The sequence below is a fragment of the Hemitrygon akajei genome, chromosome 12, assembly GCF_048418815.1.
Source record: "Hemitrygon akajei chromosome 12, sHemAka1.3, whole genome shotgun sequence".
Taxonomy (NCBI): Eukaryota; Metazoa; Chordata; class Chondrichthyes; order Myliobatiformes; family Dasyatidae; genus Hemitrygon; species Hemitrygon akajei.
In genome coordinates this window covers 14,195,016-14,222,274 of record NC_133135.1, presented here as the reverse complement: position 1 = coordinate 14,222,274, position 27,259 = coordinate 14,195,016, and positions in this window count along the sequence as shown.

The window sequence follows — 27,259 nt, the reverse complement described above, 5'->3', positions numbered from 1 at the left end:
TATGTTCATACGAGGAAAATATGCGCTGTGTGTTTAATATCCAAACGTTAACTTAAAATGTTATGATGTTATTGACTTATAAGTGACTTATCACTATATTCATGCCAGGAAAATATGCACTGTGTGTTTAATATTAGATTTGTTAGATAAACCCTTTTAGAAATGAAATTGAGTGTTATAAGTGACTTATAGTTGACTTATCACCTATATTCCGGTTGTGATTAACACCCTCCCCCCCCCCCCCCCCCCCCCCACCCCCTGTCGGCTGGTCCACAAGAATATTGTCAATATTAAACTGATAAAACCGGTCCACAGTGCAAAAAAAGTTGGTGATCCCTGGACTATAACCCTCCCTCTGCAACCTCTTGTGATCCTGTGAATTGAAGCCTCCATTCCAAGATGTGATACAAACAATATTATAACTACACCGGTCCAATGAAATAATGACCACGCATCATACAGATGTCCTTGAAGATTTATTGTTTTCTCTCTCTCTCTCTCTTTCTTCAGCAGACACCTTGAAAACTACAAGAAAATGAAGGACATAAAAGGTTTGAAGCATACATCTTTCAGTCTTTTAAAGTCTCTCAAGCTAGTGAGAAACAAGTAGGACAGTTATGGAAACTGTGACGATTAAAGAGGAGGAAGTACTGGCATTTTTTAAGAATATAAAAGTGGATAAATCTCCGAGTCCTGACAGGATATTCCCTAGGACCTTGAGGGAAGTTAGTGTAGAAATAGCAGGGGCTCTGACAGAAATATTTCAAATGTCATTAGAAACAGGGATGGTGCCGGAGGATTGGTGTATTGCTCATGTGGTTCCATTGTTTAAAAAGGGTTCTAAGAGTAAACCTAGCAATTATAGGCCTGTAAGTTTGACGTCAGTGGTGGGTAAATTAATGGAAAGTATTCTTAGAGATGGTATATATAATTATCTGGATAGACAGGGTCTGTTTAGGAACAGTCAACATAGATTTGTCATGTTTGACAAATCTTATTGAATTTTTTGAAGACGTTACTAGGAAAGTTGACGAGGGTAAAGCAGTGGATGTTGTCTATATGGATTTCTATATGGATTTGACAAGGTTCCGCACGGAAGGTTAGTTAGGAAGGTTCAATCTTTAGGTGTTAATATTGAAGTAGTAAAATGGATTCAATAATGGCTGGATGGGAGATGCCAGAGAGTTTGTCAGGTTGGAGGCTGGTGACTAGTGGTGTGCCTCAGGGATCTGTACTGGGTCCAATGTTGTTTGTCATATACATTAATGATCTCGATGATGGGGTGGTAAATTGGATTAGTAAGTATACAGATGATACTAAGATAGGTGGTGTTGTGGATAATGAAGTAGGTTTTCAAAGCTTGCAGAGAGATTTAGGCCAGTTAGAAGAGTGGGCTGAAAGATAGCAGATGGAGTTTAATGCTGATAAGTGTGAGGAGCTACATTTTGGTAGGAATAATCCAAATAGGACATACATGGTAAATGGCAGGGCATTCAAGAATGCAGTAGAACAGAGTGATCTAGGAATAATGGTGCATAGTTCCCTGAAGGTGGAATCTCATGTGGATAGGGTGGTGAAGAAAGCTTTTAATATGCTGGCCTTTATAAATCAGAGCATTAAGTATAGGAGTTGGGATGTAATGTTGAAATTGTACAAGGCATTGGTAAGGCTGAATTTGGAGTATTGTGTACAGTCCTGGTCACTGAATTACAGGAAAAATGTCAACAAAATAGAGAAAGTACAGAGAATGTTACCTGGGTTTCAGCACCTAAGTTACAGAGAAAGGTTAAACAAGTTAGGTCTTTATTCTTTGGAGCGTAGAAGGTTGAAGGGGGACTTGATAGAGGTATTTAAAATTATGAGGGGGATAGATAGAGTTGACGTGGATAGGCTTTTTCCATTGAGATTGGGGAGATTCAAACAAGAGGACATGAGTTGAGAGTTAAGGGGCAAAAGTTTAGGGGTAACACGAGGGGGAATTTCTTTACTCAGAGAGTGGTAGCTGTGTGGAACGAGCTTCCAGTAGAAGTGGTAGTGGCAGGTTCGATATTGCCATTTAAAGTAAAATTGGGTAGGTATATGGACAGGAAAAGAATGGAGGATTATGGGCTGAGTGCAGGTCGATGGGACTAGGTGAGGGTAAGCGTTCTGCACGGACTAGAAGGGCTGAGATGGCCTGTTTCCGTGCTGTAATGGTTATATGGTTGGTGTCCTCCAATAAACAGGCCCAAAATACATCGGCACAACCAAAGTGGTCTGAAATCAAATAAAATCACTAAAAGCGTATCACACTGTCCATGTAAAGGCACATCAACAACATTATACACAATATAAAACAAATAAAAACAATCACAGTGATTGCCTCTTGGACCACATGCAGAATAAGGTTACTTTAGGGCCATATTCAGTGATCATTAATGGAGAATGTGTGGAGCAGGTTAAGACCTACAAGTATCTGGGAGTACAGTTAGACGAGAAGCTAGACTGGACTGCCAACACAGATGCCTTGTGCAGGAAGGCACAGAGTCGACTGTACTTCCTAAGAAGGTTGGCGTCATTCAATGTCTGTAGTGAGATGCTGAAGATGTTCTATAGGTCAGTTGTGGAGAGCGCCCTCTTCTTTGTGGTGCGTGTTGGGGAGGAAGCATTAAGAAGAGGGACGCCTCACGTCTTAATAAGCTGGTAAGGAAGGCGGGCTCTGTCGTGGGCAAAGTACTGGAGAGTTTAACATCGGTAGCTGAGCGAAGGGCGCTGAGTAGGCTACGGTCAATTATGGATAACTCTGAACATCCTCTACATAGCACCATCCAGAGACAGAGAAGCAGTTTCAGCGACAGGTTACTATCGATGCAATGCTCCTCAGACAGGATGAAGAGGTCAATACTCCCCAATGCCATTAGGCTTTACAATTCTACCGCCAGGACTTAAGAACTTTTTAAAAGCTATTATTAATGCTTTTTGAGATAGTGATTTAGATGCATATCATATTTTTTTACTGAGTTAAGTATTGTATGTAATTAGTTTTGCTACAACAAGTGTATGGGACATTGGAAAAAAGTTGAATTTCCCCATGGGGATGAATAAAGTATCTATCTATCTATCTATCTATCTATCTATCTATCTATATGTCTTTCTCTGCTTCCATGTTGGTTCTGGCCCATAATGCCACAGACAAGCTCCGACTAAACTCTGGTCATGTGACCCATTACACTCTATATTAAATAAACCTTACATAAAGAGCACAAGGTTCTTAATCAAACAATATTTAAGGTGATATGTTTTAAACAAATTTTTATCAATGTTACCTTTTTAATATCTTACTTATTATATTTTTAATCTTTTTAACAGGTGTATGAACTCAAATAATCATGAATTTATGACAGAAACTTATAAAATAAACATCTCAATGAAACATGTCTCTGAGACAGTTATGCTCCCACCAAATTACAATGATTTATGATAACCTTTATACAAATATTTGAATAAATCTAGTAATTTCCAGAACCAAATAGTTGGTATTTGTAAAATAAACATCTCAATGAAACATGTCTGAGACAATTACACACCCACCAAATTACTATGATTTATGATAACCTTTATACAAATATTTGAATAAATCTATTAATTTCCAGAACCAAACAGTTGGTATTTGTAACAAACTCTGAGATCAAGTCAGATACTTTAAACACAGGTAGATGTTTAGAAATTAGTTCCGTTGGAACACATTTTAGTTGTTTTCTACAAGTACAACTAATTTATGGATAGGACGTTCAAGAATGGATGGATTAATGAGTTGTTGACCCTCTTTTCCTAACTTTTTATTTCCTAATTGTATTGTGACTCTTCGCACCAGTCCATCTTCATCTTCACAAACATCAAGCACTCTTCCAAGTCTCCATTCACTTCAAGGAATCCCTTCCTCTTTTACAATGACAATATCTCCAATCTTCACATTTCGTCTTGACATTCCTTCTTCCATCTATTCCAGAATTGCTCTGTCAGATACTGCACTCTGTGCCACCTTTTCCTGGCATACAGATCTTCTGCCGTAAATTTTCCTGGTGGAGACAGCGGGGCAGAGGTTTTCATGGTAAGTAAATGGTTTGGGGTAAGTGGCTCTAGGCCTTTGGGATCATTGATGCTGTCAGTGGTGAGTGGACAGCTGTTTATAATTGACATGGCCTCATAGAAAAGGATTCTCAAAGAAGCATCATCCAATGTGAGAGGACCCAGCTTAGGACGCTCCTAACTGTCCTGATCTGCCGTTCCCAAACACCTCCCATGTGACTGGCATCAGGTACGTTCATGGTGAAGTCACATTGTTTTTCGGCCAGGTAAGCAGTCAATCTGTCTTTGTCCACTTCCTTTAAGGCTTTTGTCAGTTTATTTTTCGCCCCTTGATCCGATTTGTTTTGTCTTACAGCTCCACAGATAGCTATAAAACACCATAAAACATTTATGAAGGCATCGGTTGTTAGATCTTCCAACATTTCTATGTGAATTGCCCTCGAGGACAGACAGGTGAATATGAGCCGTATCTCTTGTTCTCTTTACAACCTTGCTTAGTGTGAAATGGTCCAAAACAATCCATCCCACAGTATGAGAATGGTGGCGAGGGATCAACACGGTTAGCAGGAAGATCCGCCATCTTTTGCGTTTCTGTTGGCCTGCAAGCTTTCCTGCAGGTAACACATTGTTTGACGTAGTTCACCACAACTTTGCTGCCACCAACAACCCAGTAACCATTTGCTCTCAATTCATTAAGGGTTTGTCCTCTGCCTTGGTGCTGAGCTTTTCCACGTTTGATCTAGGATCAAACGTGTGACCACACCATCTCTTGGTAGGATTACTGGATGCTTCAAGTCAAGAGGTAAAGAAGTCTTCTTTAATTGCCCTCCCACCCTGAGGACACCATCTTGCAATACCAGATCAAGTTGGAACAATAGATGGCTGTGTGACAGTTTGTCATGACTCAGTATTCGCATTTCCTCTTTGAAGGCAGCCCTTTGTGCCAATTTTACAAGCACAAGACTGGCCTTTCTTCTGTCTTCGACATTTATGGGTTTTGCAGTTTTGGCTCTCTTTGCTAGTTGCTGGATCCGGGCAACCACATTCAATGCCGTATGCCATTCTGAGAACCGTTCACGTCTCTCCAAGAAATTGTCCTCTTTTACCACCTTTGTTTGTAGTACTGGTGTCGTTTTGACTTCAGGATCGCCCACCAGAAGCTCTGGAGTTGACTTTGATGTGACAATCTCTCTTTCCCACAGGAACTTGGGTCCAATGAGCCAATTTGAACCAATCAGCTCTGCCACCTTGAGGCCTCCGGAAGCGTGATCTGCCGGATTTTGATCAGCGTCGATATAGTGCCACTGTGCTGGAATGCGGCCCAAGACTACCCGGGAATCTGTCCAAAAATACTCTTGGTCAATTTTGAGCTCCAGCTCCTCCTTTAGCGTACTGCTGACCGCTGAGAGCACTGCAGCCGTTAACATCACAGATGACTGCGATTGGGTGTTTGCAGAATCTGCTGAGCACTCCTGTCAGCCCATTCGGGAGATCAGGTCCAGCTAGTAAGTGATCATTCAGAGCCGCGCCATCGTACTGAGCAGAGCAGGCAAACACAACCCTAATTTTTCCCGGCTCTCTGGGGTGATAGACTCCTTGTGAGGAATATACCACACATTTCCTGCTTCGGGTTGATCTTCAGCTCTCTCCGCATCACCATCCTTGAAGAAACCTTTCCATAAATTTAATGTAGTCATCCTTGAAATTGGGATTTTTCTCCAGTTTCCCTTTCAGGTGCTTTAGCCGAACCAGAGCCAGCTGCTTATTTTCTGGCAGTTGAGGGCATATCTTGAAGGGGAGGGGCATTTCCAGGTGCCCATCTGCATTCTGGTGTATTCTTTCATTCAGTAATTGCATGAACTCTATGTCATCTTGTGAAATGCTCTTTTCCCCGGGGTTTGTATCTCTGAAGTCTGATTCAAGGGCTCTAAAGACTGGTGTCAATGGTGGAAGTTCCTCGACAGATGCACGATGGCACAGACCTGTCAGTTCTGTTGACTTTGCGACCCTTGGTGAGCTGCCAACAGTGCTCCAACCCAGGTCAGTCTTGACGGCATACGGCTCATCGTCACCTCCTGTGATGACTTGTCGTGGTGCCAACGCTCTCGCGCAGTCGTAGCCTATCAGGAGTCCGACCTTGCAATCCATCAGCTCTGGTATTTCCTGTGCTATTCCAATCAGATGTTTCCACCTTTTGGTCGTTTCAGGGGTAGGAATGTGGGAACGTTCGAGTGGGATGAAATCTCTGGTATAAGCAGGTGGCAAGTTAATGAAACTTTGCAAGAAAAACCCTCTAACTCTTCCACTCTGAACAATGGAATCTTTTCCCATCATAGTGGGAAGCTTTAACTGGACTGGCTCTAATCCTGCCCCCACCTTCTCACATACCTCTTGGTCTACAAAAGTGTTACTTCTCTGTGTATCCAGTAGGGCATACACTAGGGTCTCTGTTTTAGGGGTGGTGATTGAAGAAATCCATACAGGCACTGTCATGGACGTGCTCCCACCATCGCCTCTGTCTACACAGCAAGAAAGGGAAGACGTGTTTTCTTCCGCTTGCATAACATGAGAAGATGTGTCTGCTGCAACAGAAGGTTAGTCTTCAGGAAGTAGTGTTGGATGATGTTTCTTACATATGCTACAAGTAGCTTTGCTCTTACAGTCCTTCAAATAGTTTCCTCTCTCAAGACAGCCAAAGCACAGGTTATTGTCCAATATGGACCTCCTCTTGTCCTCCACAGTCTTATTGGCGAGCTTCTGGCATTTGTGGATGGAGTATCTTTCCCCACAGAACATGCACGTGACAGGGTTTGAAGATGAGAATGAAGTGTTTACCTTCTTTCATCGGTCTGACTCCTCTGATCTGTTCTTCACCGCACTGTATGTTTCCATCACTGTACTTGATTTATCTGACGCTTTCACATTTTTAATGAACGCGTTAACCTTTGTGCGCTTCGCGTCTCTAGATGGCTTTTCTTCAGTCGGCTTCAAGCCATGAAGGGATGTTACAGGATTGCACGCGATTTCTGCTTCTTGTGCCACAAAAATCAACAAACTGCTTGAAATCAGGGAATTCCTCTGTTTGTTGCAACTGCTTTGTGACGTGACGATTCCAGTGAGAGGTCACCCAATCAGGGAGTCTTTGGAGTACCTTTCAATTCTCTTCGCAGTCATTTAACACCTGAAGCCCTTTGATATATGGCATGGCATTGTTGCAGGCTGTCAGAAAATCACTGAATTGTCTCAGTTTAACTGACTACCTTGAGCCAATCTTTGGCCAGTTATTCAGTTTTTCTCTAAATGCACGCTGGATTACAAAGGGGTGACCATACAGAGCATTCAAAGTCTCCCATGCCTGGTTATAGGCTTCATCGTCCTTTCTGTAGAAGCTTCCTTCTAAAACAGGTCGTAACTCACCACCGATGTATTTTTGTAGATAGAACAACCTGTCAGCTGGATTTGTGCATCGCTGTTCTATCAATGCCTTAAAACTTATGCTCCACTCTAAGGACCAGAGTTGGTCCGCTGAGAAGACTGAGGGCTCGGGTGTAGGAAGTCTGGTGAGAACCATTGTCATGTCGGGCTGGTACTAACGATGCTTCATTGTTTCTTCATTGTTATTGTTCTTAATGTTTGTTCCCCTTTAATTGCTTTATAAGGAAGTGGAGGATAATTAGCCGGCTCACTGCTTGCTGTTCTACTTTCCTCCAAGGCCTCAGCTGAGTCAGCTTCAGAGTAAGCCTTAAGCTTTGCGGCTATTACTTGAAGATCTCTCTGATTTTCCAGTCTTTTAAGTTCTTGCCTTTGTACAACGACAGCCTCCTCTATCTCCATTTCAGCCTGCTTTGCAGCAAGCTGTGCAGCTCTTTTTGCTGTAATGCTTTGCTGTTCTGATAAACAGCTTGAATGGTGGATTTGGAGATTGTAGACCCAAACATCGACTGGGCATACTCTTTATCGAGCACCATACAAAATCTCGCGATTTCTGCCTTGGCATCAAACTCCTCTTGCCCCACTTCACTCACACGTGCTTTCATTAGCCCCATCAAATCTGTTGTTACAGCCGCGCAGGAATCCATCTTTCTTCTAACCTCAGTGGAAGGAGCCGATTGAGATCGTATATTTTCGTGCACATCCCTCACTTGTGTCTCCAGCCCTTCAACAGCATCCATCATGTCACTTAAGTCTCGGTCGGAGCACTCATCCTTAAGTTTGGTACGTGTAGCTCTAACTTGTTCTTTCCAGCTTTCATATAGCTTGATGAATTTACTCTCCCTCTGAGAAGCCTCTTGATGCTTAAGCCCCAGCATTTTTGGGGTTAACTTTCTTTCCCGTGAAGGTTTCCTGGATTTGACTCTCCTGACGGCGTTGGCAGAGCTGCATTTTCCTACCTGAAGACAGCAAGGGAATGAAACAGACTCTGCACTCTGAAGCCTGTAGAGAGGATATTTGCAAAGCTGTAGCCTACGCTGGTAAACGTTGCCCTCTCTCGGTGAAATATTCTCAACCCGACTGTATCAGGAGCCGACATTCCCGTTTTCTCCCGTAAATCGACAAGCCTTTTCTCCATCAACTTCTCCGGCCACATGCTGCCCCAGCAAACATGCTTCCTCCTCTCTTCTTCCCAGACATGTGGCGCTTACTTTGGACTCTCGGCCATGTTGGCTGCACGTTTTCACTATAACTACACTGGTCCAATGAAATAATGACCACGCACCATACAGACGTCCTTGAAGATTTATTTTTCTCTCTCTCTCTCTTTCTTCAGCAGACACCATGAAAAATACAAGAAAATAAAGGACATAAAAGGTTTGAAGCATACATCTCTCAGTCTTTTAAAGTCTCTCAAGCTAGTGTCCTCCAATAAACAGGCCCAAAACACGTTAGCACAACAGAACTTGCTGAAATCAAATAAAATCATTAAAAACGTATCACACTGTCCATGTAAAGGCACATCAACAACATTATACACAATATAAAACAAATAAAAACAATTACAGTGATCGCCTCTTGGACCACATGCAGAATAAGGTTATTTTAGGGCCATATGTCTTTCTCTGCTTCCATGTTGGTTCTGACCCATAATGCCACAGTCATGCTCTTACTAAACTCTGGTCATGTGACGCGTTACACTCTACATTAAATAAACCTTACATAAAGAGCACAAAATTCTTAATCAAACAATATTTTAAGCTGATATGATTTAATAAATGTTTTAATCAATGTTACCTTTTTAATGTCTTATTACATTTTTAATCTTTTTTTACGGCTGTATGAACAATAATCATGAATTTATGACAAACATAAAAAATAAGCATCTCAATGAAACATGTCTCTGGGACAGTTACAAATATTGAATTGAATTGAATTGACTTTATTACTTACACCCTTCATATACATGAGGAGTAAACATCTTTACATCTCCATCTAAGTGTGCAATAAGTAATTTATAGAAATTTATAATAAATATTACGTACAACAGGATAGTCAATATAACACAGAAGTAAAGTTGTGTCAGCTAGTGACCTGGTGGAAGAAGCTGTCCCGGACATGCTGGTCCAGGCTTTTATGCTGAAGCGGGTAGCACCATGAACAGTTAGTGTTTGGGGTGACTTGGATCCCCCATGATCCTTCAGGCCCTTTTTACACACCTGTCTTTGTAAATGTCCTGATTAGTGGGAAGTTCACATGTACAGATGGGCCGGGCTGTCCGCACCACTCTCTTCAGAGTCCTGCGATTGAGGGAAGTACAGTTCCCATACCAGGCAGTGATGCAGCCAGTCAGGATGCTCTCAATTGTGCCCCAGTAGAAAGCTCTTAGGATTTGATGACCCATACCAATCTTCTTCAACCATCTAAGGTGAAAGAGGCGCTGCTGTGCCTTTTTCACCACGCAGCCGGTACGTACAGACCACATGAGATCCTCGGTGATGTATATGCAGAGGAACTTAAAGCCGTTCACCCTCTCAACCCCAGATCGAATGATATCAATAGGGGATAGCCTGACTCCATTCCTCCTGTAATCCACAACCAGCTCCTTTGTTTTTGCGACATTGAGGAAGAGGTTGTTTTCTTGACACCACTGTGTCTCTGTAAGCTGCCTCATTATTTTTAAGCCAATCATTGTAATGTCATCAGCAAATTTAATTAGCAGATTGGAGTTGTGGATGACAACACAGTCATGGGCATACAGATAGTAAAGGAGGGGGCTTAGTACACAGCCCTGCTGGGCAACTGTGTGGAGGGTCAGAGGGGCAGCGATGAGGGAGTCCACTCTTACCACCTGCTGGAGAACTGACAGGAAGTCCAGGATCCAGCTACGCAAGGCAGGGTGAAGGCCGAGGTTTCTGAACTTCTTGTCGAGCCTGGAGAGAATTATGGTGTTGAATGCTGAACTGTAGTCCAAGAACAGAATTCACACATAAGCATCCCTCTTCTCCAGACGTGTAAGAACGGTGTGTAGAGCTGTGGCTGTTGCATCCTCTGTCGATCGGTTGTGTCAGTTGACGAATCGTAGGGGGTCAAGTGTGGGTGGCAGCATGCTGCAGATGTAGTCCTTGACCAGCCTCTCAAAGTATTTGCTTATTATTGAGGTGAGTGCGACAGGACGCCAGTCATTCAGACATGTTACCTTGGTCTTTTTAGGTACAGGGACAATGATGGATGTTTTGATGCAGGAGGGCACTCTACATTGGGAGAGGGAGAGATTAAAAATGTCTGTAAACACACCTGCCAGTTGTGCCGAGCACATCCTGAGTATCCGCCCTGGGATCAGTTGTAGCTCTCCTCAGAGCTTCAGTGTTGGCAACATCAAATTGAGCTTAAAAAAGATTTAGCTCCTCTGAGAGAAAGCCAGTGATGTTAGAGACTCCACTGCACTTAGCTTTAAAGTCTGCAATGGTGTGCAGACCTCGCCACAAGCTGCGTGTGTCGTTGGTCATATGAATGCTCTCCACTGAACATCCACAAAAATGTTCTTTCTAAATGTCTGTTTCCCTCGGCTGGTGTCTCCCTGTATCACCAGAAGACGTACACTCAAAGTCAAAGTCGAATTTATTGTCGTATACACAAGAATGTGTAGGCAGAGGTACAATGAGAAACTTAACCACAGCAGTATCACAGACACAGTGTTATATAAGCGACGTTCACAGGAAAAGCATAAATTTTAAATTCTGCACAACTTTACGAGAAATGTACGATTCAAATAAAAAATAAGTCAATTTAAGTGCCAAGTTATCAAAGTGGACATTGTGTTCCTAAACTCTAGTGATTGGGGTTGTATTAGTTGGTTAAAGAAACACTGTTCTCTGCCGCCCTCTGCTGGTATCTCTCTGTATTGCCAGTCAGAGCTCATCATGTCGACCTCCTGTTGTCTGACTACACAAATAGTCAAATAGAGCTACAGGAAGAGGCGTTTCACATCAACTTGTTCATGCTGACCAAATTGATCACCTAAGTTAGTCCCATATGCCTGCGGATGCCCCTATCCCTCTGATTATTTCTGAAACATTTATCTGTCTGAATGTATTTTAAATTTATTAACTTTACACAATGTTACTACTTCCTCTGGCAGCTCGTTTCACGTACCCACGGCAGAGTGTGAAACACGCACAAAATGCTGGAGGAACTCAGCAGGCCAGGCAACATCAATGGAAAAGATCAAACAGTCACTTTTCCAGAGATGCTGCCTGGCCTGCTGAGTTCCTTCGCATTTTGTGTGTGTTGCTGGGATTTCCAGCATCTGCAGATTTTCTCTGGTTTGTGACAATGTGTGAAAACTTCCCCCACAGGTCCCCTTTAAACCTTTCCCTCTCACAATCTTTGCCTGCTACCTAGGGAGAAAGACTGTGATTTTCTGCCCGATCCATGCTTCTCGTGATTTTATACAAACCTATACCATGGACGCCATGGTAGTGTACCGGTTAGTGCAACACTATCAGACATCCCACCCTGCAAAAGCTCACTTCAGGGAGGTAGCACCACCACCCCTGCCCCCGCAACCTCATATCCCCCCCCCCCAGTCGACCTCCAAGGGTGTATGTATACAGGACATTTGATTATGAAAGAACACAATCTATTTGATCACATATTGAAACTACTTACACACACACACATATATATATTCCTTGTTGAGTATTTTGTTGGCAGTCTCAATGCTAATAGCTAAATGCTAATGCAAATAGCTTTTTTATTTCTTTTCCAAACTTTCCTTGTACTGTGACGCGACTTGCTTGGCAGATTTGAGCATTTTGCCGGAAGTCGCAACCTCATAGCAGTCTGTGTCAATGGATTTGTTAACTTTGCAAGACATCAGATTCACAAGTGTTTTGTGAGACAGCTGACTTCTGAATTCTGTCTTAATGTGACGCACCATGCTGAATGCCCTTTCTACATCACAATCAGAATTTGACAGCACCAAAAGCAGCTTCATCAACTGGCAGAGCTCTGTGAATCTCAACTGCCCTGTGCTCACAGATTTTACTTTGAACAGCTTCCCCCAGAACTCATCAACTGGCAAACTTTTGTAGTTTGGTACCTGTCCTTCAAGGTTAGTTGAGACGCAATCCAGGACTTCCAAGTGGAGCTGTTCTCTTGCATCTGCCTTGATCACATTTGGAAATCTCTCTGCCAAAGTCAAAATCTTCTCTGCATTCACCTCATCTTGGCTCTCTGTATTGACCACTGACAGATTTTTCAAGATTTGGTCTCTGTCTCTGTCTCTGTCTCACTCTCTCTCTCTCTCTCTCTCTCTCTCTCTCTCTCTCTCTCTCGCCCTCCCCCCGCTCTCTTTCACCCTCCCTCCCGCTCTCTTTTGCCCTCCCTCTCTCTCTCTCGCTCACCCTCCCTCTCTCTCTCGCCCTCTCTCTCTCTCTCACCCTCCCTCTCTCTCTCTCGCTCTCTTTCTCATCCTCCCCCTCTCTCTCTCTCGCCCTCCCCTCTCTCTCTCTTTCACCCTCCCTCTCTCTTTCGCCCTCCCTCTCTCTCTCTCTCGCCCTCCCTCCCCGTCTCTCTCTCTCTCGCCCCCCTCTCTCTCGCCCTCCCTCTCTCTCTCTCTCCCTCTCTCTCTCTCTCGCCCTCTCTCTCTCCCTTTCTCTCTCTCACCCTCCCTCTCTCTCTCTCTCTCTCTCTCTCGCCCTCTCCCTCCTCCCCCCCGCCCCCCGATTTCCAGGATATTGTATATAATTTGTCAAGGAGCCACTATCAATATGCGGAAGACTCCCAGAACTTCCAGGAGAGGTGGGACGTCTGCACTATTACAGTTCGGGCGTTCTGGAGTTCGGAGTTCAATTCCTGTGCTGTCCTAGAAGGAGTCATTCGCATGAAATGCATGAGTTTTCCCCGGGAAACTTGTTGGGCATTTTCCCATACCCTAAATTAGGGTTCTATATCACTAAATAAATACTCTCCAGGGTTAAACACTCTATCTCGTCCATCCTTATAAGGTTTCTGCCACATCCTTCTGATAATTTTCTGCCCGCTTTCGACCTCTGCAAACAAGAGAAATCCGAGAGAAGAGTAGACGCGGGAAATCCAAGCAACACACACAAAATGCTGGAGGAACTCAACAGGCCAGGCAGCATTTATGGAAAAAAGTACAGTGGACGTTTCAGGCTGAAACCCTTCAGCAGGACTGGAGAAAAAAAGATGAGTAGATTTAAAAGGTGGGAGAGAGGAGAGAGAAACACAACGTGACAGGGGAAACAGGAAGGGAGAGGAGTGAAGTAAAGAGCTGGAAATTGATTGGCGAAAGAGATACAGGGCTGGAGAAGGGGGAGTCCGAGGAGAGAACAAAAAGCTATGGAGGAAAGAAAAGGAGGGAGGACCAGCAGAGGGAGGCAATGGGTGGGCAAGGAGTTAAGATGAGAAGGAAAGAGGGATGGGGACTGGTGAATGAGAGGACTGAGGGGCCATTACCGGAAGTTCATGCTATCCGGTTGGAGGCTATCTAGACGGAATATAAGGTTTTGTTCCTTCAACCTGACAGTAGAGGAGGCCTTGGATTGACATATTGGAACGGAATGGGAAGTGGAATTAAAAGGAGTGGCCACTGGGGGATCTCACCTCTTCTGGCGTACACACCATGCTCAGCAAAATTATCTCCCAATCTACGTCGGTCTCACTGATATACAGGAGGCCACGCCAAGAGCGTTAGATGCAGTATATGACCCCAACAGACTCACAGGTGAAGTGTCGCCTCACCTGGTTTGGGGCCCTGAATGGTAGTGCGGGAGGAGGTGTAAGGGCAGTTGTAGCACTTGTTTCGCTTGCAAGGATAAGCGCCTGGAGGGAGATCAGTGTCAAGGAACGAATTGACAAGGGAGTCGCGTAGGGAGCGATCCCTGTAGAAAGCAGAAAGCGGAGCGGGGGGAGGAAAAGATGTGCTTGGTGGTGGGATCCTGTTGGAGGTAGCGGAAGTTTCAGAGAATTATGTGCTGGACGCGGAGGCTGGTGGGCTGGTAGGTGAGGACAAGAGCAACCCTACCCCTGGTAGCGTGGTGAGAGGATGGGGTAAGGGCAAATGTTCGAGTAGTGGAAGAGATGCGACTGAGGGCAGTGATGATGGTGGAGGAAGAAAAGCGTCTTTCTTTGAAATTTGAGGGCAGACTGGAAATTGGAGGCAAATTTGATTAAGTTGACGTGCTCGGCATGGGTGCAGGAAGCATCACCAGTGTAGGGTAGGAGAAGTGTTGCTTGAAACATAAACTATTCCACGCAGCCGACAAAAAGGCAGGCCTAGCTGGGACCCCTGCGAGTGCCCATGGCCCTCCCTTTTGTTTGAAAGAAGTGGGAGGGGCCAAAGGAGAAATTATTAAGAGTGCAAACGAGTTGCACTAAACAGAGGAGAGAGGTGGTGGAGGGGAACTGGTTGGGTTTGGTGTCCAGAACGAAATGGACAGCTCTGAGGCCTTCCTGGTTGGGGATGGGGGTGTATCGGGACTGGACATCCATTGTGAAAATAAGATGATGGGGGCCAGGGAACTTGAAATCATTGAAAAGATCCAGAGTGGCGAAATGCCTTGGATGTAGGTAGGAAGGGATTGAACTAGGGGGGATAAGACAGAGTCGAGGTCTGCAGACCAGAAACTGACACGATACTCTAAGTGTGGTCTCAACAACGTCTTGTACAGTTGTTGTTGACCATTCGTCAACAGAATGAGGTTAGGAGACTCACCACACAATTTGTAATTAATCAAAGCTGGTACTTTATTATCTCTGCACAAAGAATGAAGTAACTATGTTGACCCCAGACCAACAGCTTAGATCATGAATTCTTCTGTTCCTGCTGTACCAGTACACACTCACACCACTTTTTCCAATTTGTAACATCGAGAAAGGGGATCTCTGTTGGCCAGACAATTGATCCTCCCTTCTCCCAGCTACTGGCGCGTGCGAGAGTTATTCCTGATAGCGCAATCGAAGAAGCAATCTGTAATCTCGTTAGACTCCGTGTCTGGGTCACTTATAACTGGTTTCAACCAGTCTGAGTTGAAAGGAACAAAATACAAAAGGCTGGGGTTGGGGGCAGAAACCAGGGAACTACGTGGGTTGTAACCCTGACCCAGAGCCAATAAAACAGTGGTAAGGGTCAACCAGGAGATGTGTGTTCAATGACACTGCAATGCCACATTTGCATTGATAAGGAATGATATAAAAGTGAACACTTTGATTGTGCCATCAGCGATAACTCTTGCAAGACACGAATTTCAAGGTTGTATATTGTATAGTGTACAGACTTTGATAAATGTACTTTGATTTGAACTTTGGAAAGGAAGGGGGAAGATGCCAGAATAAGAAGGTGGAGGGAGGGGAAGGAGGACATGTTGATATGTCAATTCGTGGTCTCCTCTAAGGTCACCAAGATAAAAGTTTTGAGTTCTGATGTGCCCTCGTTAGAAATGGACTGCTGAGATGATTCACTGGGATTCCTGTTACGTACATTGAGTGCCAGTCACATCTCCACTCAGTTTCAGAGTCAGTGGCCGCTTCCCGGGTATGACAGAGACGAGTCTACTAGTTGAACAGTTTGTGTTCCTCACATCAGCCTTATCAGTCACTTTGGAACCCACTGAATCAGAGTGTCCTCAGTCCTGATGGAGTTATTTCAAAAAGAAACTTGATTCATAAAGAAAATATAAGAAATGCAAAACAGTAGAGGCTGTCCCCAGATTAAGAATGCCTGAATTACAGACAACCAACCATACGTACAATTGAGCTTCCAAAATATTATTAAATTCATAAGATCAGAATCAGGTTTAATATCACCAGCAATTGTTGTGAAATTTGTTCTTTATGTGGCAGCAGTACAATGCAATACTAGATAATAAAAACTGTGAATTACTTAAGTATATATATAATAGTTCAATTAGATAAATGGTGCAAAAAGAGATTTAAAAAGTAGAGGTGGTGTTCATGGGTTCAATGTTCATTCAGAAATCTGATGGCAGAGGGGAAGAAGCTGCTCCTGAATCATTGAGTGAGTGTCTTCAGGCTCCTGCTCCTCCTTCCTGATGGTAACAATGAGAAGAGGGCACGGTCCTGAATGGTGGATGCCGTCTTTTTTAGGCATTGCTCCTTGAAGATGTCTTCAGAGCAACGTATCTACGTACATACGTTTGTTCCTAGAAATGGCAGAGCGAAGTTCCTCCCTCTGTCCACTTCTATAGTCATTGTTCTTTCGTATCAGTTTCAAGCCATTTTGTCTACTTTCTGACTGATGGACAAACTCAGCTTATGGACACGTGTACAGAACAGAACTCATCTGTTACTCGGGACGGTCTGTAAAAGGCTTGCTCCACATTCCCAGCGTGGTTGACTTTGGATGCCCACTGGTCAGCATGGATGAGTTGGGCTGAATGGCCTGTTTTGATGCTGTACAAGTCCCCTGCCTGAGAAGTACCCCATTCATGAGTCCCCTGTAGCATCTATGTCTCTAAAACTGTTAGTATTATTCCAGGAATTCACCTTCTACTGTGTGTGACAACAGTGAAAGATTTTTAACAACACAGGACCAATTATTTATATTCTTGTTGGGGGAGGGGGGAGTCAAAGGCCTTCTCACTCACTCATGGGATTTGAAAGTTAATATACTCAAGAATCTTGATACTTTCATGTATGATGGTCTAATCTGGACCCACAACACCTCCATATTAGTCAACAATGCTCACAGGGTCCACACTGTCTGAGGAGATTGTAACGTGCACAACTCCATCCTCATTCCAACAACTTTCAACCGGAGCACCATGGAGAGTGTCCTGTCTGGCTGCAACACCGTGTGGTACAGAAGCTGCAAGGCATCAGACCGCAGGACCCTACAGAGGGTTGTAAAAACTACCGAGAGGATCACCAGGGTCTTGCTCTGCCTGCAAGGAGTTTGCACGTTCTCTCCAGGTGGGTTTTCTCCAGTTTCCTCCCGCAGATTTTTTTTCTAAAGCTTTTGAAGCACCGTGGGGTTGGCCACAGTTTAGGACGCACCTTTTAATGTGTACAATTGAGTTTAAAACCATGTTATTCTAAATGATCCTGCGATTAGGCTAGGGTTAAATAGGTAGTTGCTGGGTGGTTGGGCTCTAATGGCATGTTTAAATAAAATAACACGCATCACATGAACAGAGCTTTCAGCCAATTATATTGTAATTAAACCGGTAATTAAACATGTAAATAAACTAAACCCTTTTGCCCACACGAGGTCCATATACTACCATTCAATGTATATTCATGTGCTTATGTAAGAGCCCCTAAAACACCCCTGTCAAAGTTTGATCACCTCAACCAGATTTGCCTCCACCAACACCGGATCCCAGGCAGCGGACTGATTACCTCAGGCAGATTTGTTGTTTTGTGACAAAGGTATGTTCATAGTAACAAAATTGTAAATTTGAATAAGAAGTATATAAAACAAAGAAAATTAAATTAAATACACAGTGCAAAACGAGAGGAAAGTATGCTGAGGTTGTGTTCGTTGGTTCAATATCCATTCAGAAACCTGATGGCAGAGGGTGCGAAGGTGTTCCTGAAATAGTGACTGGCATCTTCGGCTCCTGTACACATCCTTGATGGTAGCAATGAAAAGAGGGCATGTCTTGGTTTATGGGGGTCCTTAATAATGGATGCCACATTCTTGAGGCATCACATTTTGAAGATGACCTGGATGCTGGGGAGACTAGTGCCCACGATGGAGCTGGCTGAGTTTACAGCTTATTTCAATCCTGTGCAGTCGCCCCTCCATGCCAGACAGTGATGCAACCAGTTAGAATGCTTTCCATGGGGATATCTGTAGCCCTCTAGTATTAGACATTTTGACTCTGGGAAAAAAATGATATCAGCTGATAAACTGTCTTTCATAGTACTATAAACTTCAATCAGATCTCCCCTCAGCCTCCACCACTCCAGAGAAAATAACCTAACTTTGTCCAACCTTTCCTCATAGTATATTTTCTCTAATCCAGGCAACATCCCAGCAAACCTCTCTGCTCTCTTTCCAAAGCCTCCACATCCTTCCTGTAATGGGGTGACCAGAACGAAATGCAATACTCCAAATGCAGCCGAACCAGATTTCTATAAATCTTTATGCTAATCTTTGCCCTGCAATTCATAGGCACTGAACGGAATCAGAATCAGGTTTATTATCACCGGCATGTGTTGTGAAATTTGTTAACTTAGCAGCAGCAGCTCCATGCAAACCATAAAATAGAAGAAATCAATCAATCACAGTATACATATGTTGAATAGATTAAAAATCGTCCACAGACAGAAAAACTGTATATTAAAAAAATGAGGGAGTGTTCACGGGCTCAATGTCCATTTAGGAATCGGATGGCAGAGGGGAAGAAGCTGTTCCTGGATCGCTGAGTGTGTACCTTCAGGCTTCTGTATTTCCTACCTGATGGTAACAGTGAGAAAAGGGCATGCCCTGGGTGCTGGGGGTCCTTGATAATGGATGCTACCTTTCACAGACACTGCTCCTTGAAGATGTCCTGGGTACTTTGTAGGCTAGTGCCCAAGATGGAGCCAACTAAATTTACAACCCTCTGCAGCTTCTTTCAGTCCTGTGCAGTAGCCCCCACACCCCCCCCCCCATACCAGACAGTGATGCAGCCTGTCAGAATGTACATCTGTAGATGTTTTTGAGTGCTTTTGTTGACATACCCAATCTCTTCAAACTCCTAATGAGGTATAGTTGCCGTTTTGCCTTCTTTAAAGCTGCATAAATATGTTGGGACCAGGTTAGATCCTCAGAGATCTTGACACCCAGGAACTTGTAACTGCTCACTCTCTCCCAGTTCTGATCCCTCTATGAGGATTGGTGTGTGTTCCTTCCTCTTACCCTTCCTGAAGTCCACAATCAGCTCTTTCATCTTACTGACATTGAGTGCGAGGTTGTTGCTGTGACACCACTCCACTAGTTGGTATATCTTGCTCCTGTACGCCCTCTTGTCCCCATCTGAGATGCTACCAACAATGGTTTTATCATTACCAAATTTACAGATGGTATTTGAGCTATGCCTAGCTGCACAGTCATGGGTATATAGAGAGAAAGCAGTGGGCTAAGCACACATGCCTGAGAAGCACCAGTGTTGATCATCAGCAAGGAGGAGATATTATCACCAATCCGCACAGATTGTGGTCTTCCGGTTAGGAAGTTGAGGATCCAATGCACAGGGAGGTACAGAGGCCCAGGTTCTGTAATTTATCAACCAGGATTGTGGGAATGAAGGTGTTAAATTCTGATGTATAGTCGATGAACAGCGTCCTGACATAGGTGTTTGTGTTGTCCAGGTGGTCTAAGGCCATGTGAAAAGCCATTGAGATTGCACCTGCCATTGACCTATTGTGGTGACAGGCAAATTGCAATGTGTCCAGGTCCTTGCTGAGGCAGGAGTTCAGTCTAATCATGACCAACCTCTCAAAGCATTTCATCACTGTCGATGTGAGTGCTACTGGGCAATAGTCATTATTGCCCGGTAGCACTCACATTATTCTTCTTTGGCACTGTATAATTTTTGTGTTTTTGAAGCAAGTGGGAACTTCCACCCATAGCAGTGAGAGGTTGTAAACGTCCTTGAATACTCCCGCCAGTTGGTTGGCACAGGATTTCAGAGCCTTACTCCATCGGGACCTTCTGCCTTTCGAGGGTCCACTCTCTTTAAAGACCGTCTAACATCAGCCTCTGAGACAGAGGTCACAGGGTCACCGGGTGCAGCAGGGATCTTCACAGCTGTAGTTATATTCTCCCTTTCAAAGCAGGTGTAGAAAGCATTGAGTTCACCTGGTAGTGAAGCATTGCTGCCATTCATGCTATTGCGTTTCACTTTGAAACATAGAAACATAGAAACCCTACAGCACAATACAGGCCCTTTGGCCCACAAAGCTATGCCAAACATGTCCTTACTTTAGAAATTACTTAGGGTTACCCATAGCCCTCTATTTTTCTAAGCTCCATGTACCTAACCAGGAATCTCTTAAAAGACCCTATCGTATCTGCCTCCACCACCATCACCAGCAGCCCACTCCACACAATCACCACTCTCTGTGTAAAAAAACTTACCCCTGACTACTTACTGTCCTGTTTTGTAGGAAGTAATGTCTTGCAAACCCTGTCAGAGTTGACATCCATCAGATGTTGCCTCCAACCTCGTTTGAAATTGAAGTACAAAGTTCCTCCGGACCACTGTGCAACTAAAAGACATATATCACATAAGACAAAATATTACCATCAAGAAGTTAATAAAATCATTCAAAATGCAGGTGGTTCACAGCACAGGTAAACAGTAAATGGTGAATAGTAAACAGTTCAGTAAACAGTAAACAATTCACTGTCCTAGTGACGAGACTTCAGCAGCCCAGCTGACCCAGAACTGCTGATCCTGTGACTCCTCCTGATGATATCGAGATTGTAGGATGGGTGGTAGGTAAATGTCACAAGTAGGGAGGCGGGAGACCCCGGTGATCCTTTCGGTAGTTTTTACAAACCTCTGTAGGGCCCTGCGGTCTGATGCCTTGCAGCTTCTGTACCACACGGTGATGCAGCCAGACAGAACACTCTCCATGGAGCCTCTGTAGAAAGTTGTTGGAATGAGGGCGGGAGTTGTACACATTACAATCTCCTCAGAAAGTGAGCCTTGTTGACTAATGTGGAGGTGTTGTGGGTCCAGATTAGACCATCATACATGAAAGTATCAAGATTCTTGAATACATTAACTTTCAAATCCTGTGAGTGAGAAGCTCTTTGGCACCCCACAAATATAAATAAATGATGCTGTATTGTCACACGCAGTAGAAGGTGAATTCCTGGACTAATACTAACAGTTTTAGAGACATTGATACTACAGGGTGAATGGGGTATTTCTTAGGCAGGGGTATCGTTCAGAGACCACATGAGTGCTTCATATTTACAATGTACTAATTTGACTTGTACAGCAGCAAAACAGGCCGTTCAGCCCAACTCATCCATGCTGACCACTGGGCGCCCAGTGTCAACCACGCTGGGAATGTGGAGCAAGCCTTGTACAGACTGTCCCGAGTAACAGATGAGTTCTGTTCTGTACACGTGTCCGTGAGTTGAGTTTGTCCATCAGTCAGAAAGTAGACAAAATGGCTTGAAGCTGATATGAAAGAACAATGACTATAGAAGTGGACAGAGGGAGGAACTTAGCTCTGCCATTTCTAGGAACAAACATATGTACGTAGATACGTTGCTCTGAAGACATCTTCAAGGAGCAATGCCTAAAAAAGGCGGCATCCACCATTCAGGACCGTGCCCTCTTCTCATTGTTACCATCAGGAAGGAGGAGAAGGAGCCTGAAGGCACTCACTCAATGATTCAGGAGCAGCTTCTTCCCCTCTGCCATCAGATTTCTGAATGGACATTGAACCCATGAACACCACCTCACTACTTTTTAAATCTCTTTTTGCACCATTTATCTAATTGAACTATTATATATATACTTAAGTAATTCACAGGTTTTATTATCATGTATTGCATTGTACTGCTGCCACATAAAGAACAAATTTCGCAACAATTGCTAGTGATATTAAACCTGATTCTGATCTTATGAATTTAATAATACTTTGAAAGCTCAATTGTACGTTTAGTTGGTTGTCTGTAATTCAGGCATTCTTAATCTGGGGACAGCCTCTACTGTTTTGCATTTCTTATATTTTCTTTATGAATCAAGTTTCTTTTTGAAATAACTCCATCAGGACTGAGGACACTCTGATTCAGTGGGTTCCAAAGTGACTGATAAGGCTGATGTGAAGAACACAAACTGTTCAACTAGTAGACTCGTCTCTGTCATACCCGGGAAGCGGCCACTGACTCTGAAACTGAGTGGAGGTGTGACTGGCAATCAACATACGTAACGGGAATCCCAGTGAATCATCTCAGCAGCCCATTTCTAACGAGGACACATCAGAACTCAAAACTTTTATCTTGGTGACCTTAGAAGAGGCAACGGACTGACATGTCAACTTGTATTCCAACCCATTATAAATTGATCATTGGTGTAAATTGTCCCATGATTAGGTTAGGGTTAATCCAGGTTCAGGGCTTGTTGGGGTGTGGTGTCTCAAAGGGCCAGAAGTGCTTTCTCCCTGTGGTATCGCTAAATATATAGAGCTGAACCCAGCAAGTCAGGTCTGGAGTGTGCGCCATAAGAGACCACAAAATATAGCTCATCAAGTCTGCTCCACTATTCCATCATGGCTGATACCGGATCCCACTGAACCCCATACACCTGCCCTCTCACCATACCCTTTGATGCCCTGACCCATCAGGAAATGATTAACTTCCCCGCCTTAAATATGCACACGGACTTAGTTTCCAACATAGTCTGTGGCAGAGCATTCCACAGATTCACCACTCCCTGGCTAAAAGAATTCCTCCTTACCTCTGTACTAAAAGGTTGCCCTTCAATTTTGAGGCTATCCACTCTCTTTCAGGATACCCCTGCCAGAGGAAACATCCTCTCCACTTCCACCTTATCTAGTTCTTTCAACAGCATCAAGTTGGATAAGTCGCCGGACCCGGATGAGATATACCCCAGGCTACTGTGAGAGGTGAGGGAGGAGATAGCTGAGTCTCTGGCAATGATCTTTGCATCATCAATCCAGACAGAAGAGGTTCCAGAGGATTAGAGGGTTGCAAAATGTTGTTCCTTTATTCAAGAAAGGGAGTAGGGATAGACCAGGAAATTTATAGACCAGTGAGTCTTAACTCAGTGGTTGGTAGGTTAATGGAGAAGATCCTGAGAGACAGGATTTATGAACATTTGGAGAGGTATAATATAATTAGGAATAGTCAGCATGGCTTTGTCAAGGGCCGGTCGTGCCTTATGAGCCTAATTGAATTTTTTGAGGATGTGGCTAAACATATTGATGAAGGAAGAGCAGTAGATGTAGTTTATATGGATTTCAGCAAGGCATTTGATAAGGTACCCCATGCAAGGCTTATTGAGAAAGTAAGGAGGTATGAGATCCAAGGGGACATTGCTTTGTGGACCGAGAACTGGCTTGTCCACAGAAGGCAAAGAGTGGTTGTAGACGGATCATATTCTGCATGGAGGCCGGTGACCGGTGATGTGCCTCAGGGATCTGTTCTGGGACCCTTACTCTTCGTGATTTTTATAACTGACCTGAATGAGGAAGTGGAGGGATGGGTTAGTAAGTTTGTTGATGACACTAAATGTTGGAGGAGTTTCGGATAGTGTGGAAAGGATGTCAGAGGTTACAGCAGGACATTGATAGGATGCAAAACTGGGCTGGGAAGTGGCAGATGGAGTTCAACTCAGATAAGTGTGAAGTGGTTCATTTTGGTAGGTCAAATATGGCGGAATATAGTATTAATGGTAAGACTCTTGGCAGTGTGGAGGATCAGAGGGATCTTGGGGTCCAAGTCCATAGGACACTCAAAGCAGCTGCGCAGGTTGATTCAGTGGTTAAGAAGGCATACGGTGTATTGGCCTTCATCAATCGTGGAATTGAATTTAGGAGCTGAGAGGTAATGTTGCAGCTATATAGAACCCTGGTCAGACCCCACTTGGGGTACTGTGCTCAATTTTGGTCGCCTCACAGCAGGAAGGATGTGGAAGCCATAGAAAGAGTGCAGAGGAGATTTACAAGGATGTTGCCTGGATTGGGGAGCATGTCTTATGAGGATAGATTGAGTGAACTATGCCTTTTCTCCTTGGAGCGATGGAGGATGAGAGGTGACCTGATAGAGGTGTTTTAGATGTTGAGAGGCATTGATCATGTGGATAGTCAGAGGCTTTTTCCCAGGGTTGAAATGGTTGCCACAAGAGGACACAGGTTTAAGGTGCTGGGGAGTAGGAACAGAGGAGATGTCAGGGGTAAGTTTTTTACTCAGAGAATGGTGAGTGCGTGGAATGGTCTGCCGGCAAAGGTGGTAGAGGCGGATATGATAGGATCTTTTAAGAGACTTTCGGATAGTTACATGGAGCTTAGTAAAATAGAGGGCTATAGGTAAGCCTAGTAATTTCTAGGGTAGGGACATGTTCGGCACAACCTTGTGGGCCGAAGGGCCTGTATTGTGCTGTAGGTTTTCTATGTTTCTATGTTTCTTGAATCAAATAAGTCAATTCAGTAGCTTTCAATGAGATCCCACCCCTGCATCCTTCTAAATTCCAGTGAGTACAAGCTCAGAGCTGCCAAACGCTCCTCATATGTCAATACCTTCATCGTCGCCAGAATTTTCCAATGCTCTGCAGCTTCTTTCAGTCCTATGAAATACCTCCCTCCTCCCATACCAGACAGTGATGCAGCCTGTCAGAATGTAGCCCTCAACCTACCTCCGTATCAATTGCAAACTTTAGTGTCCCAAATAAACAATAGGAATCTCAAGCAATACACACAAAATGCTAGTGGAACGCAGCAGGCCAGGCAGCATCTGTAGGGAGAAGCACTGTCGAGGTTTCGGGCCGAGACTCTTCGCCAGGACTGACGAAGGAAATCTCAACAGTTTTCTCATTTAGGTTTTGTTCTTTATGAGTTGTCCCATGTAAAATGAATACATCATGTGTCAAGAATGCATTGTTTATAATTAGTGACATTCCTGCTATGGTATGATAGTGCCAAAATGATATTTTTAGAAAGAAGGGAGGTGTAGGTATGTAAGTCCTTATGTACATGACATGGTGATATAATACAAATGCATATTTTCTTTACCCAACTTCCAAGGCTGCTGTGCAGGCAAGACCCTCAAGATTAGTCACCTTCTCCAAAAGTCTAAAAAGGAGGGTGGCATGGCTTTACCTAACTTTCGTTTATATTATCGGGCAGCCAATATACGTTGTGCTACCTTTTGGTCTTTTTTTCATGGCCAACCCGAGTGCCCTAATTGGGTGGCAATGGAGTTGAGCTCCACTAAAGAATTATCTATCTCTGCACTTCTTGGCTCTGTACTCCCTAGTAGTTTGTCCAGATTAATAGTTAATCCTCTTGTTAGGCACACTCTGCGTATATGGGCTCAGTTTAGGAAATTTTATGGTTTCCATGGTTTTTCCTTTTCTAGCCCTATCTTACATAATCACCTTTTTTTACCTACTACGTATGACTCAGCATTCCATGATTGGTATAGGAAGGGCATTAGACATTTTGAAGATCTTTTTATTGATAATCGCTTCGCTTCTTTTCAACAGCTCTCTGCTAAGTTCAATCTGCCCAATGCTCATTTTTTTAGATATCTCCAAATTAGACACTTTATTACTCCTTTAATTCCTAACTTCCCTGAAATGCCTGAGAAAAATGTTATGGACTTATTTCTTTCTATTAATCCACTAGGTAAAGGTTTAATATCATTTATTCGTGATAAATTAGCAGCCTTACGACGTGCCCCTGTGGATAAAATTAAAATGGCATGGGAGCATGATTTAAATACCTCCTTATCTGATGAGACTTGGGACTCGATTCTCAAATCGGTTAATTCACCCTCTCTTTGTGCTCGCCATTGCCTTTTACAGCTTAAGATTGTTCATAGAGCCCATATGTCTAAATCTAAATTATCTCGATTTTACCCTAACATTAGTCCGCTTTGTGATAAATGCAAAAGGGGCGAGGCCTCTCTCATTCATATGTACTGGCTTTGTCCTAGCTTGGAGAAATTTTGGAAAAATGTCTTCATAACGTTATCGTATATTCTGAATCACCACCTAGAACCTAACCCTTTAATTGCTTTGTTCGGTTTCTGGGGTGAGACAGATTTACGTCTGAGTTCGACTAAGTGTCGAATATTATCTTTTGCCTCTCTCCTGGCTAGACGTTTAATCCTCCTTAGATGGAGAGATGTTGCCCCGCCCACGCATGCTCAATGGCTTAACGATATTATGGGCTGCTTAGACCTTGAAAAAATTCATTATTCAGTTCTTAATTCGGATTTAAAGTTCCATAAGGTCTGGGGACCTTTTATTGAGTACTTTCATAACCTTCCTCTTGACTAAGGTTTTTTTTCGGTCCCTTGCTTTCAGCTCCTTTTTTTTTGTTGGTAGTAGGCATTAATATCTTCTGTTGCTAAGTGTATTTACAGTTTTGGGGGTTTGATTGTCCTGATTTATATTCTCTGTATTGTGTTGTGGTTGGTCTGGAGTTTTTTTTGTTGCGGGGCTTGGGGAGGATACTAATTTTACATGTCTTCAATTTGGGTGCTTTCTCAATTATCTTTCTTTGTATCATATTATTATTGTATGTTTATTTTTGCACTGTATCAATGTTCATTTTGATCTGGGTTTTTTTTATCTGTAGCTATGTAGAAAATGTATTTAAAAACTAATAAAAAAAAGATTAGTCACCTCATTGATCATTTAATAATCAGGTACTGATCATCTGAGGTAAGAGAGAATCTGATGACATCTTTTCATTCAATAACAAGGAAGTTAAAGAATATCTGAGCTGGGACTACTATACAGCTGAAAGATTCAATAAGGCAGAGTTTGTCAAAATCCAGGAACGTTATTTTCAAGCAATATGTAGATGGTCCTTCTCGAGAAGGGGGCAACATTTGACCTTCTCTTGGGAATTGAGTTCCCCGTGGGAACTATTACAACATTTACAAGATATCTGGACAGGTACACAGATAAGAGAGAATTAGCGGGATATGATCCAGATGAAAGAAAATGAGACTAGGATTTTTTTGGTTGGCATTGGCAAGTTGTGTTGAAGAGCCCGTTTCTATGCTGTACAA